This window comes from Oryzias latipes, chromosome 20, assembly GCF_002234675.1.
Source record: "Oryzias latipes chromosome 20, ASM223467v1".
Lineage (NCBI taxonomy): Eukaryota > Metazoa > Chordata > Actinopteri > Beloniformes > Adrianichthyidae > Oryzias > Oryzias latipes.
The window spans coordinates 6,451,139-6,461,142 of record NC_019878.2 but is presented as its reverse complement, the minus strand read 5'-3'; the positions used below and the strand labels follow the sequence as shown (position 1 = coordinate 6,461,142).

Sequence of the window (10,004 nt, the reverse complement as noted above, 5' to 3'; positions counted from 1 at the left end):
TGACACACGATCGGAATGACCGTTTACATGCTCCACGATCGGATAAACGATCGGTATAATCCACCTATCTCGATCGGAGAGAAATTCTGCTACGAACGAGTCTGATCGGGGCAGAGTATTCCGAACGGCGCTATTACATGACGCATATTTTCTTTCCAATCAGGCGTTCATTCCGATTACTTTTGCCCATATAAACGCGTCTAGTGATATGATGGAGCTTCTGTCATGAGTGGGGTCAGGGCTGGTGTTCAGGCTTTATCGCAAAATAACGTAGGGATATACCAAGGCAAGCAGAGCCATATGAGAAAGCCTTTTTTGATCTATTAGGATTCCTGCACTCATTATTCATTGTCAGTATGTGTCACAGAACTATGATGTTCCCTCCCTAAAATGGCTGTTGGAGATCAGGTGGACAAGCCATCATGATGTGACCAAGTGCCTTGTGGAGAATCAGGATGTTATTATGAGCATCCTGTCAGAGGTTACAGAGAACAGAGCGGCTGCTGTTGACATCTGCACAGAGGCATCAGGGTTACTGGTGATGTTAAAGAGGCATCATTTCTTTGAAACAGGAAAGTTGCTTCTAAAACTTTTGGATTCCTTAAAGTCTGCAAATGCCATGCTGCAGGCTTATTCTATTAACCTGTGCTGTGCTCCAGAAGTAGTCAGTGCATCTCTGCAGGCTCTGAAGCAGATGTGGGATGAGGAGAGTGAGATATTAGCCAGGATGCCTGCCCCAGCTGCTAAAAGAAAGAGAACAATGAGCTCAGTGCTCACAGGTAGAGCTATTATGTCCACTTTGGGCCATGCAAAAGACTCCCTGACTCTTTGCCAGGCTCTAAAGAGAGCTCTTCTCGACATTTTGGACATAGCCATTGTAGAGATGGAGACATAATTTTCCAAAAGTAATCTCAATCCTCATGAAAGCAGTTATTTGTCTTCAACTTCAATCTCCCTTTTTTTTCTAGATGCTGCCATGTTAAGTCCCCCGCAGAAAAAAGGTAGGAAGTGACAGTGACAAAATTTCCAAAGAGATTCTTGTCGCAAAAATAATGTTGGAAAAAGAGTTCAAAAAGACTGATGCTAACGGCAATGTAGAGTTTGTAGACCTCACCACTGTTTGCAATTATCTACATTGGTATAAGAATACTTTTCCTCAGCATCGTATGAATGTGACGTCCATTGTAATTGGTGAATCATCTGCATCATGTGAAAGCTCTTTCTCTACTTTGTTATGAGTTCTTACCCCTTCTGTGGTACCATACTACAGGAGAGAAAACAAAATGTACTTATTGTAGCTCATGAGAATGCTATAAGAAGAAGCCTGGATATGGACTTATTTGTTAGGACTTTTGCACACAAAAACGACTAATGCTGTAATGACTGATATAAGCCATGCTGTGTCTTCATAACTAAATAGACTAAGGAGACCAAAAAAAAAAAAAAAACAAGACAAAAAACTCAAAAGAATACATAGTTAAAGTGTGGGTGACATGGCCTATTTTAATAAGCCAAAATATAGTAAATAGTTTCTATTTCATGTTGCGATTGTTTTTAATATTTTTCGAAAAAGAATAAATAGCGAAAAACGCAATATAAACAACGAGGACGGCCGCCGGCTTCACGCATTCCGCCGAATTCGCGCCGCCCTGTTTGTGACGTAACGAAAGGAAGACAAGGCAGACAACATGGCTAGCACCGATAGCGAAGCACAGAGTGATGCTACCGTCTCTATTAGCGATTTATCATCAGATGAACAGAAAGATGAAGAGGAAAGTTGCGGAGATTATCATGATGATGAGTCACTTTTGCAACCGTATCGATTCGAACCCTTTTGCGAAAGTGAGGAGGATATAGCAGAAAGTAGTAGGTCTAGTGATCATGCCGATCATGACGATAGCCAGCATGAAGATTCGGCTAGACTCCAGTAAGTCTAAAAAATGTATAAAATTAAATTACTCCACTTACCCTAAAATATACTCAAAATGTCCCCTTTTGGCCTAATCTAAACAAAGGTAAACACTGGTTTTCAACCCAATTTACAAAATAAATGTCACAAAATAAAAGTTTCCCAGATGGTACTACTCTTTAGTTAACAAAGTCACTGTATACCATTAACAACTGTGGAACATTAACAGTTTTACCCGTTTGAACCCGTTTGAAACCTTTTCTCGTGCGCGCGCGCGCGCTCACACACACACAGTTCAGTTTACTCACGGTACCGGCACCTCAAAAGCAAAAGAAAAAAAACGTTGCAGGCCTGTTGCTTCTCTTGCAAAACATTGAGTGCGTTGAAATACTCCAGTTGGATCCAAGGACAACAGAAAACACGACTACTTCGCCTCAATGTGATCCATCGTGATGCACACTAGCTTAGCAGCCTCCGCTCCCGACTCCAGCGCCGTCCTCTCCGACCCAGAAAACGGCTCGCTCGCTTCCAGCTCACCCGCCTTTCCTCGACTCAGAAGCCAAGATCCTCCTCCCAACTCTCCGTTCAAAATTCTTCGTTTGTGTCCCGGTTTTTGTCCCTTCGAAAACGCAGACTTCTCTCCTGCAGATCTGGAGGGAAAAATCCTTCGCCGTCCACCTTCTTGAACTTTCCCCTTTTCAGCAGCGTTTCTTGTTTGGGAATTTTATACACAGATACACTTTCAGTAGATGTATTGCTACATCCAGCTGCCACACAACGACTTGGCATGTTGATGATTAACAGATTTAAACACGAGAGAAACGAAGACTACCGGTTTTGTTTACATGCTGTCCGAAGCGGAACTGCGAAAATCAACGCCTTTCATGACGTCACAGGTCATATCGGGTTCACTTCCAGCCTGCGCTCTAGCGGCAGATCCAAATCTCTGATTCCTTCGAAAGATGTCTATTATTCATATGCTTCGGATTTTTTTCGACGCGAACTATTGGTATCAATAGAATCAGCGTTTAAAGGGCTTTTTTATTTGACAAAGTTGTTCAAAGCATGGCATCCACACTTTAAATAGATAGTCAAATTAAAAAGTGACAAAAAAAATACAAAAAAATAAATGAAATGACACAAAAACTAAACTAAAGATAAACTTAAAAATAAATAAATAAAAGTGACAGAGTATGTAATAAATAAATACATAAATAAATAAAAAATAAACGACAGAACAGAGATGGATAAACAGACAGCTTTAAAATAAACAAAACTAAAAAAAGAGCACTCACTCACTCACTCACTCACTCACTCACTCACTCACTCACTCACTCACTCACTCACTCACTCACTCACTCACTCACTCACTCACTCACTCACTCACTCACTCACTCACTCACTCACTCACTCACTCACTCACTCACTCACTCAAAAATTAATACATTTAAAAAATATATAGCCTCAACAGGGCATACGTCAGTGTTACATTTGTGCCGGTCCCAAGACTGGGTAAATGCAGAGGGTAGTGTCAGGACTGGCATCCAACATAAAACCTTTTGCTATTCATGTTTTTTATTTTATTTTAGTTTTACTTTGTGGTTAAAACATTATGTCTCATTTGGGGTATTTCATCTGGCAGCCTAAAACACAAACACCTCTTAAACAGGAATGCCAAGGGTAGGATCATGCTCAAGATGTGTGCTCTAAGACAAACTACTCGTGTAAGTATCTACAAGACATCTGGCTTAAAGATCTATACCACTTCAGTTTCCTCCCTTGAAGTATCTCAAATCTGAGCCCTGTTCTCAGCGAGGAATCAGCAGGGATTCGATTGCACAGACGCTACAGATGCTGCTGGATTGATACAGTTGTAACATTTTTGACAAATCCCAAATATGCTGAAATTGAGACAGAACTACCATCTCCATATAATTTACACAATGATTTAGGGATATTGTTACTTCCATCAGTGCTTTTCCTGTATGGTCATACTGTAGTTCTGTTACGATGCTTTAAGTTTTGTATCTGTTTTTGAAAGTATGTTAATAAATGGTGTGATTTTGTCATAAGCACGGATTTTATAAGATAATCGGACTGAGTGACTTTTCACCCCTGATGTTCCAAACAGGAATACCTGCTGGTTCCAACCCATAGGAAAAATCTGTTGCTCATATGTTGCTTGATCTCGTCTCTTGAGATCAGTTTGAGCGTCTCATATTCGTATCATTCTGTGATCATTTGCTTCTTAACTCTTGCTCCTAAGGGTCCCTTAGGAGCAAGAGTTAAGCTATAATGAGAAAAGACATCACTGAGACAAATGAGGTTGAGTTGAGACAACTGTTAGAGCAATAATTGAGAAGTGGGAGAGACGAACCTAAGACGTTCATGAGACAAATCTGAGAAGAATGAGTCCTAAAAGAGATCTCATCATTGTCTGTCTGATGTCTCTTTCATGTCTTAATCATTTCTCTTAAATGTCTTACCAAAGCCGTTAATGAGAATGATATTTGAGATGTATTTGAGAAAGAAAAGAGAAGTTATTTTTATAGCAGTGGTAGCCAATCCTGGTCCTCAAGGGCCACCATCCTGCAGGGTTTAGATGTTTCTTTGCTCCCCAGATGTGAATCAACAGGTGATTAACCACCTCCTGCAGAACTTGAGGAGGCAATTCAACCACTGCAGCAGATCTGTTGGAGCAGGAAAACAGCTAAAACATGCAGAACAGTGACCTTCAAGGACCAGGATGGGAGACCACTGATATACAGTAACAGTAAAAACAATACTAGAAATGTAAATGCTTTACACTTTATTTGGGCAGCACCATCATCAGTACAGCATTTGAATTGTGGTAGCAGTATAAAACACTTTTTAAAATATTAAATGCATTAAGTACATGAACCGTGGCGTACTAAATGTGGCTGACATGATGGTAAAGAAAAATTCCATATTTTAAACAACAAACACACTGACATCACTGCTGAGGTACAAGGAAAAAAACAAGATTATGTAACCACATAAAAAAGTACCTGATAAAAACATTCTCCGAAACTTGCAGCCTACCAAATCCATGGACCAATTTGAGAACCAAATTAAGATAAAAAATAAGGAAAAAGATGGAAGAGAAACCAGTCCGCATACTGTAGATCATAGCAGTGGCCTTAGAACCTGCTCTGCCCTACATTTGTTGACAACGGCTTTCTTGAGCTTGGCCTCTTCAATTTGTTCCCAACCAGGTAGAGTGGCACATCACAGGACATCAGCTGTAAGACAAGAACATTAAAATCTGGCATGAGTAAATTGATAATAGACAGCACATAACAAACAAAGATAACACTTCAAGCTAGAAGCAAACTGTAGTTTTATAAAAGCAGCTGCATAATGCTACCATAAGATTACGTTTCTGTCATCCCTTAAAGCAGCCACACGTCGCTTGAGAGGACATCTGTTTTAGTTAAAAGAATTGAAATGCAGCATTATATGGGCATTAACTATTTAACAAATAAGGTTAAAATCTGTTTCATTTCATTTTTCATGATACAGTCCAGATCAAACATTTAAGAAATGATCAAGTCCCATTTTGCATGGTTGGCTCTTAACAAGGGAAAAATAATAACCATGTCTTAATTGGGACGCTGTGTCGTGTCAGACAGCAAACTGTGGAATAAGATATTTCAACGAATATATATTATGGTATCATTAAGAATTTTGTGGTCAATATTTTTTGGATTGTTCAGAATATTTCCATTAGTTTTTTAAATTAGAGCACTTTGGCTTACGTCTTTGTTCTGTTTGAGACTGAAGAATTATCCCTTAGTGGTACAAAAGTAAAGATTGGAAAAAAGTCTGTTATACTTGGAAAACTTCATAAAGCCACCCTTTAAATTGTATTTTATTTCTTTTAATGTGACACAATCTTACTATTTAAATCAAATTACCCCAAAATAAGGATTTTCAAAGCTAAATTTTAGGTTAGCCAGGGCTGCTCATTCCTGGTCCTTGGGATCCATCACCCTGACTGTTTTCCAGATCCCCAAGCCCTGCTAGCTGTTGACCAGCTCAACCAGATGTCTCCACATTCTGACTGAATGAACACACCTGGTCCAGCTAATCAGCTGGAAATCAGGCAGGCTGGTAGATCTCAAGGACCAGGGATGAGCAGCCCTGAGTTAGATTAATACAAGATTAATAAGAATAATTAACTGCAGGTCATGATTAACTAACCACACCCAAAAATGAATCGCATGACAGCACTCATAAATATGTACCTTTGCAGAAACTCCAGGGTTGAAGCCAGCTCAGTTGGATAATGACGGTTAAAGCAGAAGTAGCTTCTGAACATCAGGCACAGTGCTGCAATGTTGTTGTGTACGATGGAGCGGTTCCAACTGAGCATGAACCTCCTTGGGGAAAAGAAAGACTGTCCTAAAGACAGAACAATGGATGAAGTAAACATGTCACTCATGTACAGTGTACAAAGACAAAACCTTTAGAATAATTTAACACTGGAAACTTTACTTACCACATACAATAACAGTTGGAGTCAACGGCACCTGCTGCAGCTGGACCTCGTCTGCATCTTCTACAAGAACATGGCATCCTCCTCAAAGTAGCAGAGCAAAAGAAAGAGCATCTCTTTAACATCTCATCTCTTCTGAGCAGCCACTCTGCTCTCCCCGCATCATCTGCAGCCTTTTAGAGTTTGGAAAAACGTCTTGCTTTCATCATTTCTGCAACAAGAGTGCAAACCATTTCCTTCCTTAGTCTTGGGCCAGGTCTCTTTCCAAAGACTGCACAAATTCCTCAGAAAACTTACTCCATGGAATTTCAAAGCTGTCCTCCCAGTCAATGTACGTACAGTCCTCGGCTTCTGGAAGATGTGGATGACGAACTCCTCGGTGACTATAACAAAAGTGATGATGATTGTGTTGGTGAGGTCTCAACAGATGATGATGTGCTGTTCTCTGGCGTTTGGTCTGCAACAAAAAACAAACAAACAGTATAAGTGTATTAAGTTTACACTGTACTGTCAGTGTGTTACCCATTCATATTCATATCCACTTCTGTGCATTACAAAAACTCATTTGTAATGTTTGAGACTCACATTTCAATTTCCAAAGAGCAAGACCTTTCCGGGCTTGAACAGGTCTCAAAGCTGGCAGCAAGTCAGCCTCTTCTATGAATCGTAGATCCTCATACAACTCCATTTATTCCAATGGACTGCAAGTGTTCTTCCAGGATGTCTTTTGTGGCTCTGGTAGGACCTCCATAATGGCAGTGTGGAGGAACATGGGTTCTGATTCACTCATTTTCACGTGTAGAATTTAGATCACCTTGAATCAGAGAGGGGAAAAAAACATCATGTACACACATTTTATACAGCACAAAGTAAGATCTGGAAAGGTTTTTAAATATGATTTATGATTCACTAAAATCCTCGTACATATCAGTGTTGACATTTGTTGGCTTAGCTACATCTGTGCTCTCTAAACATCTTCACCACTGACAGAGGGCTGAGAACATCTTTTCCTAATATGCATACTTACATTTTCAGATTATGCTTTCTAGACATGTGAGCAGTTAATGATGACTTTACTTTAAACACATGTCCATAACCAGTTTCAAAAGATGGCATGCCAGGCCAAACGTCTGCAAGATCTTTTAAACAAGACAAAAGCTTTTTACAGCGTAAAAATTGAACATACAGTGAAACTGCACATTTTGAAGTTTGGAATAATGGACTGTGGTGTCGTCACACTGTGAATGGGATGAACCCTGCAGACCCGGCTTAACTGAAGAGCAAAATGTCTTCCAACAGTTACTTAGCACTCACGCGTTTGGAAAAATATCGAGGCTCATTCTGTAAACTCTGCACTGCAAATAACTCTTCAATGTCTCTATTTTTTTTATTACAAAAAGCACAAATAAACCTTTGTAAAAAGTAATAATTACTTATACAGCCAAAGCCACCGCGAGTAGCCCAGACGTCTGCATTACTGGCGGAGCTAGCTTAAAACACCTTTAGCATTCAACTGAGTTCAGAGTTGGAGGGAAGAAATCGCAAACTTACCGTGCAAACTTCAAAGATTTTACTTGAATCTTTTCCAGACAAGCAAAAAAAATGTTGGAGATTCATCACACGGATTGTTAAAACGCAGAAAAAATACGACAAACGGTCGTCAAAAGTCTCTCGTTCTCTGCACTTCTCCCGCTTGCAGATTCCGGCCCGTTGGTGACGTCAACCAATGAGTTTTCCCTCCCACCGTGATCAACCAATCAGAAATCTGTGTCAAGTGAGGCTGTGATACAGTTTAAAATTCAAATCGGGTTACTCCAGGCTTCTGTTTGTTCAATATGATGCAGACTAAAATCAAGAAAACAGAAAATATTTTCAGCTTGTAAGGCTGCATGAAGGGTGATTTTTAAAGACAAAGATAAAGTAACTCAAACTGAACCCCATAAATCTGTACCGCCCTAAAGTTGATTTATTAATTTGATTATTTTTATTTGTGTATTTTATTTGTTTGTTTCAAATGTAAAATCTATTTTTTGTTCACTTTAAGGTGATCCAAATATGATCCCAAATGTCCTTTATTTAGTTCAGACATCAATGTGTTAAATGTTTTATACCCACCAACATATAAGTGTGCGTATATGCACTTGTGCGTGTATGCATGTGTGCCAGTGCATGCGTGTGTTTGTGTTTAACTAAACCTAGCATCATTAACCCAACATACATTCTTGTTCATTTATGTTTATCTAAGCAGTCAAAAAAAAGTTTATTAAATCGACACTGCAACGTTGTCTTGAAATTTCATGTTTTTTAAAAAGTTTCAAAAATATGTCTTTTGAGGACATGACCGTCTTAATGATTTAACTTTTTTTTCTTGAAATTGTAATTAAGTTATATAAATATGTAAGCAATAAACAACTTTTTTAAGTTGAACATAAATAAAATAAAAAATATTATTTTCTAGAGATGAACTGTAATGGTGTCATCATGAGACTCATTTTAGGGCTTGTACTACTCTCATTTTTCTTTTTGCTGAGACAATAAAAAAATAGGCTAAAACAAGATCTAAATTATTGAGCAACGAGAGACAGAACCATTGATGTCTTTCACTGAGACATAACTGAGATAGGAATTTGAAGTAAGGATATCAAATTGAGACATACTTGAGCGCAACATAATATGACTCATTTTTCTCTCAATTGAGATCTGGAGAAGAGACAGTTGTGAGAGAATTTTGAGATCTCAAACAGTGCTCACTGTGAGACTTATTTCTCAGGAGAAATGTTTGAGAAGAATGAGAAAAGCAGTTTAGTCTCAAACAGTTCTCATTTATGTCTAGGAGACGTAAATGTGACAGAAACGAGATCTCATCTTCAGTTTTGCTTTGCTATGGGAAGGAGCAAAAAACGTGTATAACCATTTTTTCTCTGATACCTTTTTTTTTACATGTTCTTTATAATCCTTGTTTTTTTCACAATATTTTTTTCAGTAGTGCAAGTTATTTGAGCTATAAACTGACCAGTCAGATGCCTCAATGAAAGAAGGTTGTCTCATGTCAAATGCTCAAAATGTTTCATTGACAGGTTCTCCTGAGACGCTTTCTCCTGACTGACGAGAGTGGTTGCCTTGGAAATGTTGATTCAGAATGACTCGGACCAAACACTGCTTACTAATGTTGTCTGGTTCCAACGTAGCAAAGTCTGTATCACGGACAAATGGCAACTGAATTGACTTTATTTGGTTTGAACCACTGTAAGTGATTTATTTATTTCTTTATTTCATTGATTGTTTTATTTTCTGCATTGATATTTTAAGCTTATTTAAAAAAAGGTTTAACAAATATGATTTTAAGATTGTTCATTTGAACACGCACTAGGCTGTGCACACTCAGTTTTGCATAATCCCCATTTCAACAAGTACATATAGTTTAGTTAGTGAACATGTTGGAAAGATGCCTCATCAGGTTTTAATAATTGTAGATAATGACGCCTCATGTTCAGAATGCTGCTGGACAAAACCTTTCTGCTGCTTCCTGCCAGCTCATTAGTGTGATATGAGATGCAAAAAAATCCATTAGGAAAC

At 38.7% G+C, this 10,004-nt stretch overlaps 1 long non-coding RNA gene across 4 annotated transcripts; it reads right to left on the bottom strand.

Moving 5' to 3' along the window:
* Positions 1-4,701: 4,701 nt before the first annotated feature.
* On the bottom strand, positions 4,702-8,339 carry LOC111946674. Of its 4 annotated transcripts, XR_002872405.1 has the most exons (7): positions 7,980-8,338; positions 7,014-7,242; positions 6,726-6,885; positions 6,432-6,512; positions 6,178-6,334; positions 6,008-6,073; positions 4,702-5,172 (listed from the first exon to the last, which is right to left on the bottom strand). It is a non-coding gene; the product is annotated as an uncharacterized LOC111946674 (long non-coding RNA). The 4 variants fall into 4 exon arrangements; XR_002872403.1 differs by lacking the exon at positions 6,008-6,073 and having other exon boundaries at positions 6,432-6,639; positions 7,980-8,339; XR_002872404.1 differs by lacking the exon at positions 6,008-6,073 and having other exon boundaries at positions 7,980-8,336.
* Between the last annotated feature and the right edge of the window lie 1,665 nt (positions 8,340-10,004).